Genomic DNA, 9,538 nt, shown 5'->3' with positions numbered 1-9,538 from the left:
GAGGATTCACCTGGGCTTGTTTTTAACTTGGTCTGGAAGCTGCTGGCCTTGGAAATGGTGCTGCGGTTTCAAAAGCCAGGGTGGCTCTGGTCCTTCCCTCTTCTCAGCCCCACAGCTCAGGCATCCTGTGGGAAGATCCACAGTGAACCTCACTCCAGGGATGAATCCAGGGTGCTGTGGTGAGGAATGGCTGCTCCTGGCTGTGGAGGCTGAGCACTGCCACAAGCACCTCACCTCCCAGCCTGGATGTGAGAGAAGACCTTAAAAACCTCCTGGACAGCTGCATCCTCCCCAGGGGCTGTGGAGATTCAAGGAAAGGAGAAGTTCATGCAGGGTTGGGCTATCCATAGGAGTTGGATGAAAGCTCACTTAAGGAAACCTCATGCTGATGCAAGAAGCTTAAAAGCGGGGCCCAGGGTGAAAATGAGATCCTCCAAAATGAGATCCTGAGGAGGCACGATGCCGTCATCCCTTCCCACTGAAATCCTGTGCCTGCCCGGCCTCTGCTGTGATGAGGATCACCCCAGCTGATGGGCCACTGATGGCTCTTGGGATGCTGCCCCTCATCCTGCAGGACCTGGCTGGAGAACCATGGATTTGTGCAGGGTGATCCAAATCTCTGGATTTGGCATATGGCACCTGAACTGCACAGCCCCGGAGTGCAAAGCAGCTGCCCACGGATGTGACAGTGTAGGGAGATTTTGCTGCAGTTTTTAAAAGTTCAGAGGGCCTTTAAGCCCAGTTTTGTGGGGTTTAAGCCCAGTCTGGCTCCTTACCAGCTCTGGATTTTGCAGCAGCAGAATTGGAGGGGTATCTCAAGAGCCGTTATGGAAAATCCAGGAATAAAAAGGAATGTGGTGCCCAGAAAAGCTTTGGGCAGAGGTCTCCAGCCCTCATCAGCCTCATGGTGCCAAAATCAGCTCCTGCCTGCCGCAGGCTTGGAGTTTGCATGTCTGTGGTGCTCCAAAGCCCACAGCAGCCAAGAGGGATTTCCTGGGATACAGCCAGTGCAGGATGAGCACTAAATGGAGCAGAGAAATATCTGGGAACGTGACTCAACAACAGAGCCAGACCAGCACTGCTATTCTTTATTTCTTCCTTAATTATGTCCTTTTCTTTTAAAGAGATCCACAGTGACTGGGGGGACAGATGGGCTGGGCGAGCTGAGACCGTCCTCTACTCCCCCTCATCCTTGTCTGCACAAAGAGATGCTGCAGGGAAAGGCAAATATTTGTCTGTTTGGGATGCTGAGGAAAGAGAAACTGGAACGTGAGCCAGCAAGCAGCTCCTTACTCAAGCAGAGCTTTCTGTGGCATGGAGACAGCTCTCCAGAGGGGCTGGAGCAGGGGGTCCTGGGGGCAGTGGGAACACAGGATGGAGGAAGAACATCTGCATCCTTTTCAAGCCCTGTGCCCTTATCAGTCCCACAGGCGAGGGTGTTTCAGAGGAAAAATGGTGTTGGAGGGGAGAGGAGGAAACCTCCCTGGGAGACAACAGAATGGGATTGAAAAGCTGGTGCGCAGGCGGTAAAAGGGATTTGGGAATGAAATATGCCGTGAGGATCCATCTTCTGAGAGTGGCCCTTGAGGTGTTATTTCCGTTCCAAAGAGATGCCCTCCACCTGCTGTCCCCAAGGACAGCCAGCACACATCTCCTCCCTCCAGCCTGCCAGCGCTGGCACGGGCTCCCGGGAGCAGCGGGGTGTCCCCCGGCCCTGGGCATCCCCCGTGGCCACAGAGGCTCCACGGAGGTGGGGACAAGGTGGCTGAAGGTCACAGACACCTGGGGCAGCCCGTGAGGGACAGGTGCCCAGGGCTGGTGTGCAGCCCCACCCCAGGGTGTGGACATTAAATCATAGGAGCTCCGAATTATTTAGGGAGGAAAAGACCTTTGAAATCATTGAGTCCAACAGTTCCCCCAGCACTGCCAAACCCACCGCTAACCCACGTCTCCATGATGCCTTAAGGTTCAGCTTTCATATTTCCACATTCTGCGCTGCCCAGGGGTGCAGTTCTGAGCTCACAGTGTCACTCAGCTCTTCACAGAGCGGGGACACAAAACAAATCCTTCTCCTGCTGAGGACCAAGGACAACTTTCAGCCCAGGAGCACAAACTACAGTGGGCTGAAGAGAGAAAACAAGAAGGATGAGACCTCACAACCTGAAGCTTGATTGGACAATTAAACCCCAATATGCGAATGGACCAAACCTTAGAAAAATGTAAGATCTCAAGATCAGTTAACCATTTTGTGACCATTCTTGGTCCACCCTGGGTGTAGCCCTGGTCAGGCTCCTGTCCTGCCCAAGGTGGATCTTGGAGGCCCTTCAATAAATCCTTACTTTATTCTCTAGCTCTGCCCAGTCTCTGTTTCAGGTCAGCTTTCCCGAGGCATCACCCAAATGTCACATCCACACGGCTTTAGAACATATCCAGGGATGGTGACTCCACCCCTTCCCTGAGAAATCTCTTCCAATACTTCTCACAGAATCTCCCTGCATGTCAACAGATGTCCCAAAAAGTGCTCCAGGGAGAGAGGGAGGGTCACAGGCTACTGAGAAATTTGTGTATTTTATGTTTTTCAGGCTACTGAGTAGTTTGTCTATTTTATGTTTTTTCCCGTTATCTGGATTTTAAGGATTTGTGGGTTTGTTTGTTGTTAGTGTTTGGGTGTTTTTTTAATATATAAATCCATGTCTAAATGACTGCAAACTCCTCTGAAGTGGAGGAATGTTGGAAATAATTTATGTTGAAAGAGCTTTAAAATCCTTGAGTCCAACCATTCCTCCAGCACTGCCACGCCTACAACTAACTCATGTCCACAAGTGCCACATCCATCCTTCAAATCCCTCCAGGGCTGGGGACATCAGCACTGCCCTGGGCAGCCCAATCCAATGTCTGACCACCATTTCAGTGAAGAAATTATTCCTGATGTTCAATATAAACCTTCCTGGTTCACGTTCAGCTCCAGAGCCTGGCCCTGCCCCTCTGGTCCTGTCCAAGGAAACATCCTGAAGATGAAACTGAAATGTCGTGGGGAGCCGCAGGCACAGTGCCAGCTCCCACACCGATGTGCACACTTACAGGGGGGCTTTGGAGGTTTATCTGGGGTCTGGAGATGTCCCACGGCTCACACGGGCACCCCAAAATCCTGCCCCTGCCGTCCTCTCCCGTAAATTCCCCCTTTGCAGCTCCCTCACCCAAACGTGGCACGATCCGGGGCAGCCCTGCAGGAGAGCACGGCCAGGAATGCGGCACAGGGACATCGCTTCCCAAAATATCCCGTACCAGCGAATTTTGGCCCTTTGCTCTGGCACATCCGCTGGGCAGATGGTCGCAGGACACGGCTCAGGTAGGGAGGCAGCTCCTGCACGCTCAAAACCCCCCCTTTTCCCCTCTGCTTCCCGGCAAGGAAGGGGCTGATTAGCACAAAATCCATGGCAACCCGGCCAGCAGCCGCGGAGCCAGCTCCTCGCTCCCTCCCCTGCTCGGAAAGCCTTTGTCTGCTGCTGGCACATCCCTCAAGCCCTCACTTTTTGCTCTCCTGGATTTTGGAGGGAGCAGCTTCGCTCTCCTCTTCCCCTCTGGGTAGAGCTGGCTGGGCAACAGGAGATTCAGGATTCCCCTTTACCTGTAAGGGACGCTTGACTCCTTTTGCTATTTCTAGGGAATTTCTAGAAGAAGCCAGGCAAGGGATATGCCCTCAGGATTGAGGCTTGTCCTAGAGATGGGTGAATACCCAGGGCTGATGCCCCTAAGGAGATGATTTCCACCTGGAAACAGCACAGGAAAAAAAAAAAAAAAAAAAAAAAAAAAAAAAAAAAAAAAAAAAAAAAATCAGGCTGTGACTGCAAAAATCTTTTCAACAGCCACCTGGCAATCACAGATCAGGGTGTTCCCCTGAGGAAACACCCTTTAATAACAGCGAGGCATGGCCTCCTTTGGGGTTACGGGCATTCTTGGAGCAGTGAAGCTGCATTTTTTCCCCTCTGTGACTCACAGAGCATCCCGGCTAAAGCCAGCCTGGAGTCCAGTCCGTGCCTTGCCTGAAATCCAAAAGTGCAGCCTGCTGAGGATAAATCATTAGGGAGAGGGGAATTTTCCTTTCCAAGCAAAGCCAGGTTAGAGGGAATCCCCCAGACCCTCTCACCGAGCCCACTCCACTCGTGAAATCCATTTAAAAGCAGCCCTTGAATCCACCCCTTTCCTTCCCTGAGGGAATCCTCCCCTGCAGTGCCTGGAACCCTCCAGGTGCCCGCGCGGGGTGAACTGAACCTTTACATCCCATACTGGCAGAGATTCCTGCTGTTCCCCCTGCTCCCCTTGGCGACGACTCCAGGAGACCGGGGTGAGCCGCCGAGGAATCCTGAGCTGGCAAGGACTTCCCAAATCCTTCCCAAGCAGCCCAACAGCCTCTGGCCGGAGCCAGTAAGGGATGGCAGCCGACCACAGCAGCACAGGAGCATCGTCCCCTCAGCATCTTCGGCTGAAAACATGGAAAACCGGGCGATTCTTGGCAGTGGGGGCTGGGGCAGGGAATTTTTTGAGTGCTGCAGGAGGGCCTGGGATGCCTGGCACGATCCATTCGGCGTTCGAGCGGTCCTGCTGGAGGCTGTAAAGCTGGCTCTGCCTAAAGATAAGCCTGAGCCTGCAGCCCGGGCTGGCTGGAGCCCAGGCCGGCACAAAGAGAGCTTTGTGCGAGCGGGATGCTCAAGGGGACGGGCAGAGCTGCTCCCGGGGGATAGCGAGGGCCCGGAGACAAAACGGGGAGAACCTCAAAAGGGACCTTTCTTTTCTTTCTTTCTTTTCTTTCTTTTCTTTCTTTTCTTTCTTTTCTTTCTTTCCTTTCTTTCCTTTCTTTCCTTTCTTTTCTTTCTTTCTTTTCTTTCCCGTCCGGGAGATGGAAGAGAGCCGCACACGGGGAATAAAAAGCCGCAGGTGATCAAAGGGGAACAAAGAGGCGCAGGGAGGGAGCGGGGACGGCGGAGTAAACACTCCACGGGCATCTGATGGGAAAGAAAGGAGCCGGGAGGCTGAGCCGCGACCGCACCTCTCGGATCTGCCAGGCTCGAACCCATTAAGGGCCCGCGGTGCCAGGCTTGAGAGGATGAAGGGTGATGCGGGAGGAAGGCAGGATGACGCCGGGGAAAAGCGTGTCCCCGTGTCCCCTGCGGGCTGGGATGGGCTCGGGGTGATGCTGTGAGTGCAGAGGGGCTCTCCGAAAGCGCCCGCTGAAGGATTGCACTGAGCTTCTGGCAGGTGCGAGAGCCTGGCTTCGGTTCACGGAATGTTTGAGGGTGGAAGGGACACTGGAGGTCACCTAGTCTGAGGCTCCCTGAGAGTGGCTTTCTCAGGGTTGTGTCCAGGTGGCTTTTAAAAATCTCCAGGGGAGGATAAATCCAGAACCACAGAGCGATTTGGGTTAGGAGGGACCTTAAACATCATCCCACCCCCTGCCATTGCCAGGGACAGCTTCCACTATCCCAGGTTGCTCCAAGCCCCATCCAACCTGGCCTTGGACATTTCCAGGGATCCAGGGGCAGCCACAGCTTCTCTGGGAAACCTGTGCCAGGGCCTTGCCACCCTCACAAGCAGGAATTCCTTCCCAATAATCCCATCTAGCTTGGTCCTCTTTCAACTTAAAGCCATTCCCTGTGTCCTGTCCCTCCATCCCTTGTCCCCAGTCCCTCTCCAGCTCTCCTGGAGCCCCTTTAGGCCCTGGAAGGGGCTCTGAGCTCTCCCTGGATCCTTTTCTTTGGCAGGTGAGCACCCCCAGCTTTCCAGAGCAGAGGGGCTCCATCCCTTGGAGCAGCTCCTTGGCCTGCTCTGGACCTGCTCCAGTGATTCCATGTGCTTATGCTGAGACTCCAGAGGTGGACTCAGTTTTCCAGGCTGGACATCACAAGGGCAGAGTGCAGGGAGGGAGTCCTTGGTCAATTCCTGTCCACATCCACCAGAGCGACCTGCTGTTCGTAAAGGAGGAGAAGCAATAGAAAATTGGGGTCGGGGGTGGCAGGTGGGGCTCTCAGAGCTGTGAAACAACTGGACTTACACCCGGAGAGAGGCTTGAGCAGCTCTAAACTGAGGGGTTTGGATTTCAGGAGAGTTGACTTCAGCTTTTTGGGGAACTCTGAGGTTGTTATGAAGGGGAGAAGGTGCCCAAGACAGCTGGCTGATTTATTTTTATAGAAAACTCATTCAGAGCTTGGGAACAAACTCTGCCTTTGCTCATGAAAATCAGGAATTTCAGCACAAAGCCTCCTTGGCTAATTAAGACACTTCTTAGTGAGCTGAGCTGTTAAAAGGGAGCATACAAGAAATGGAAATAAGGAGGGGAAATGAAAGAAGAGTGCAAATGCAAGGCTGGGGTACTTAGGGATGAAAGCTGGAGGGCTGAGGACCAGCTGGAGCGCAGAGCGGCCAGGGATGCTGTGAGAGTGACAAAAAAGGGGAGTTGTAAGTGTTTTAACAGCACACTTCAGGGAAAATGTGTGTGGGTTGTTGGGTGGGAGGACAGCCCAACAAAGGGTGATTATGGCAAAGGTTGAATGCCCTCCTTTGCCTCAGTTTCTATAGGTCAGACTCACTCCGAGCTTCTGCACGTAACAGCAGTGTCTGGGAAGGAGGGTAACCAGAAGCTGGGGAAATAAAATTTTAGGGGCTGTTTAGTGAAATTCTGTGTATTTATGTCCTTGAGACTGGATGAGAATGCTCTGATGGAGCTCTGTGGTGGAGTTGTGGAACCTTTTATCTACAAAAAACTCCTGGTGTCTGATCTTTGCCCACCCTCAGGTGTCTCCGAGATTTATACACACCTTAAAAAAAGGGAAAAAAGGAGGATTTGGAGAGCTCTGGAGGTCAGCCCCACCTTAGAGTCTAGAATAATCATGGAGTGTGTCCTCTGGGAATTAATTTCTGGACATGAGAAGATGAGAACTCGCAGAATCCAGGTTTAGTTCTCTGGGGACTGGTGCATAAGGTGCTCTGCAGAAACGGAATTCCAGGTGAGAGAAAGCACACAAAGCAATCAGCCTCTCTTCTTCTGTGGCAATTGCTTTGAACTGGGCCCAGGAGGAAGGTCGGCATTTTGAGGATGTGAAGAAACCCCTTAGGAATCAGGTCCTGGTGCTAAATCCTTTCCTTCCCTGCCAGAACCGGGAAGAAATCACGAACAACGAGGCAAATTTCGCCTCACCCCATGGCACGTGGCAAATCTCGACGTTTGCACCAAGATCGGTCCCTGCCCTTGCTCATCCTAAGGCTGGGGATGGGAAAATGGTGAAAAACTCCAAAAAGGGCCTTTCCCAGTAAATTTGGCCGGGTATATACAGACAGCCCCTGGCTTGAAGCGTTAGCTTTAGCTCAGGGCAGGGGCTCAGCCTGGCTCTTGTGGGGCTTCCTGGTTTTTCCCACCTGGGGGACACACGGAAGGTTTTTTGGTGGCTGTTTTTTGCCCAAAGGAAGGATTTTCAGGAGCACCACAGCCTGTGACGAGAGTGCTGGAGACTGCAGCTCCTCCCAGCAGAGCCCCTGGGACATCTTTCCTCTGTTGTCCTCTCCTCCTGCATGGCAAGGAACTCTCTGATAAATAATTCCCTTTTTAATTGGCTGATTGCATGCTGTTCCTAGGCATCCCTGGGACTGTAACTGGAGCAGGCTGGCAGCTAATGGAGAATTAGGATTTTACAGCCACCTTTCTGAACGTGCTGGCCAACCCTCCCTGTGGGGGTCTCAGAGGGCTGGAGTCGTCTGTCTGTGCTAAGTGGGCTTGGAAGAGACCCAGGGAAGGAAAAATAACTTCTTCAGGACTTTTCTGGTGTCAGTGCTGGGGCTGTATTGGGGCTGGGAGCAAATCAAAAAGCTGAGAAGCATTTCCAGGTGCTGGATTTCAGCACGGGACAACAACTCCCAGGCCAAGTTTGGGAGCTTTCATGGGTCAGGGACATTCCTAAGAGGTAGTTTGGTGTGGCTGCTGTTTTGTTATTAATAATGTGGACTTGTTCAGATTGGGCACTTGGCCTTAGGCCAGAGGATGGGTCCTGGCTGCTGGTGAAGACACAGCTCCTGCTGTTCCCGTCCAAATGAGTGATTCCACTACTGGGGAAGAGGTTTGCGTGTCACAAGTCAAGAAAACTTTGTCCCTGCAGCCTGAGCTTAAAAATGCACTGGGGAATTGTCCCTTTGCAAGATTTCTGAGTCCTCAGTGATTGCTCTCTGTCAGAAAGGATTGTTGCACTCTGTCCTGGCTGAGTTCCCTCAGCTCTGTGGGTGAACTCAACAGCACCAGGGTCACTCCTGTGCCCAGGATTCCAGCTGGCACAGCCCAGACAGGTTTGTGTGGTCCAACCTTTGTGCCCCCAAAGAGGTAACAGCACCCAGGCTGGCAGTTTGGGATGATCCCTGGCTCCCACAACTCCTGAACCCAACCTGCTGCTTGTTGGAGCCAGTGCTGGTTGAGCTGAACCCACATCATGGCAGGAACCTCGTGGAGCAGGCAGAGCCCACCTTTGGCAAGCCACGTGCCAAAGGCTCCAAATCTTCGGCTGGAATTGGCAGCCTGGGAAGTGGACAGCGCCCTCTGAAAGGCTGCTGCCTTCACAGGATGAGCTTGAGAGCATCAAGGACTTGATCCCTCTGATCTGGTTAGAAGCCTTGCAACGGGCTTTCGGTTTTAATTCACCTGCAGGACAAGATTTTCTCCAGAATGCCAGTGCCAGCCGTTTCCAGGGTTGTGAGAGATGTGCTGAGCTTGCCGAGGTGCTCACAGCTGGGAGTGCAGGAGGTGCTCAGCTGCATCTCTGAGCACCCACAGCGTTGGCCACCCCATATCTCACTCCCCACCTCATAACCACAGGACAATCCCTCCAATCACCTTCCTGGAGCAGCAGGAAGGAGCCGACCTTTGCAGATCTCCACAGGGCACTGTCAGCAGCATTCCTGCTTCCCACTGAGCTGCCTCCTTGGCTACCCAGGCTGGGAGCTGAAACAGTGGAGGGCAACTCCCTCTGCACCCCCCCCCGGCCCCGAGCAATCCCTGTCCAGGAGAGATCCCCTCGTGGCACATGGCATTTCTGGAGCAGCTCCTTGCTACCCGCATTGTTCCTGGGAAAGGCAGACAATGATCTGAGAATGCAAAACTCCTGAAACCCCTCCAGGAAGCCGAAATTTATGAGCAGCCTGTTCCAGCTGGCGGAGGGAAACTGTCAGTGGAACAAAACCATTGTGTAATAACCTCCCTCCTCCCCCTCATCCCCCTCTTGGGGGGAGCTGAGACAGCCACGGGGGAGTGGGGGGGTCGGGGAGGGAGCGGTGGTGAAGCACGGAGCATCCTCACAGAATCACAGAATGGATTGGGTTGGAAGGGAAAATAAAGATTATCTCATTCCAACCTCCACCTGCCACTGGCCCAGATTGCTCCAAGCCCTGTCCAGCCTGGCCTTGGACACTTCCAGGGATCCAGGAGCAGCCACAGCTTTGGCACTGCAGCCCCTTCTCAGTGGCTGCCCCAGAGCGTTTTAAAGCACATTTAGGTGCTGAGAGC

The sequence above is a fragment of the Hirundo rustica genome, chromosome 3 (assembly GCF_015227805.2).
Source record: "Hirundo rustica isolate bHirRus1 chromosome 3, bHirRus1.pri.v3, whole genome shotgun sequence".
In the NCBI taxonomy this organism is placed as follows: Eukaryota; Metazoa; Chordata; class Aves; order Passeriformes; family Hirundinidae; genus Hirundo; species Hirundo rustica.
This window is presented reverse-complemented; position numbering follows the sequence as displayed.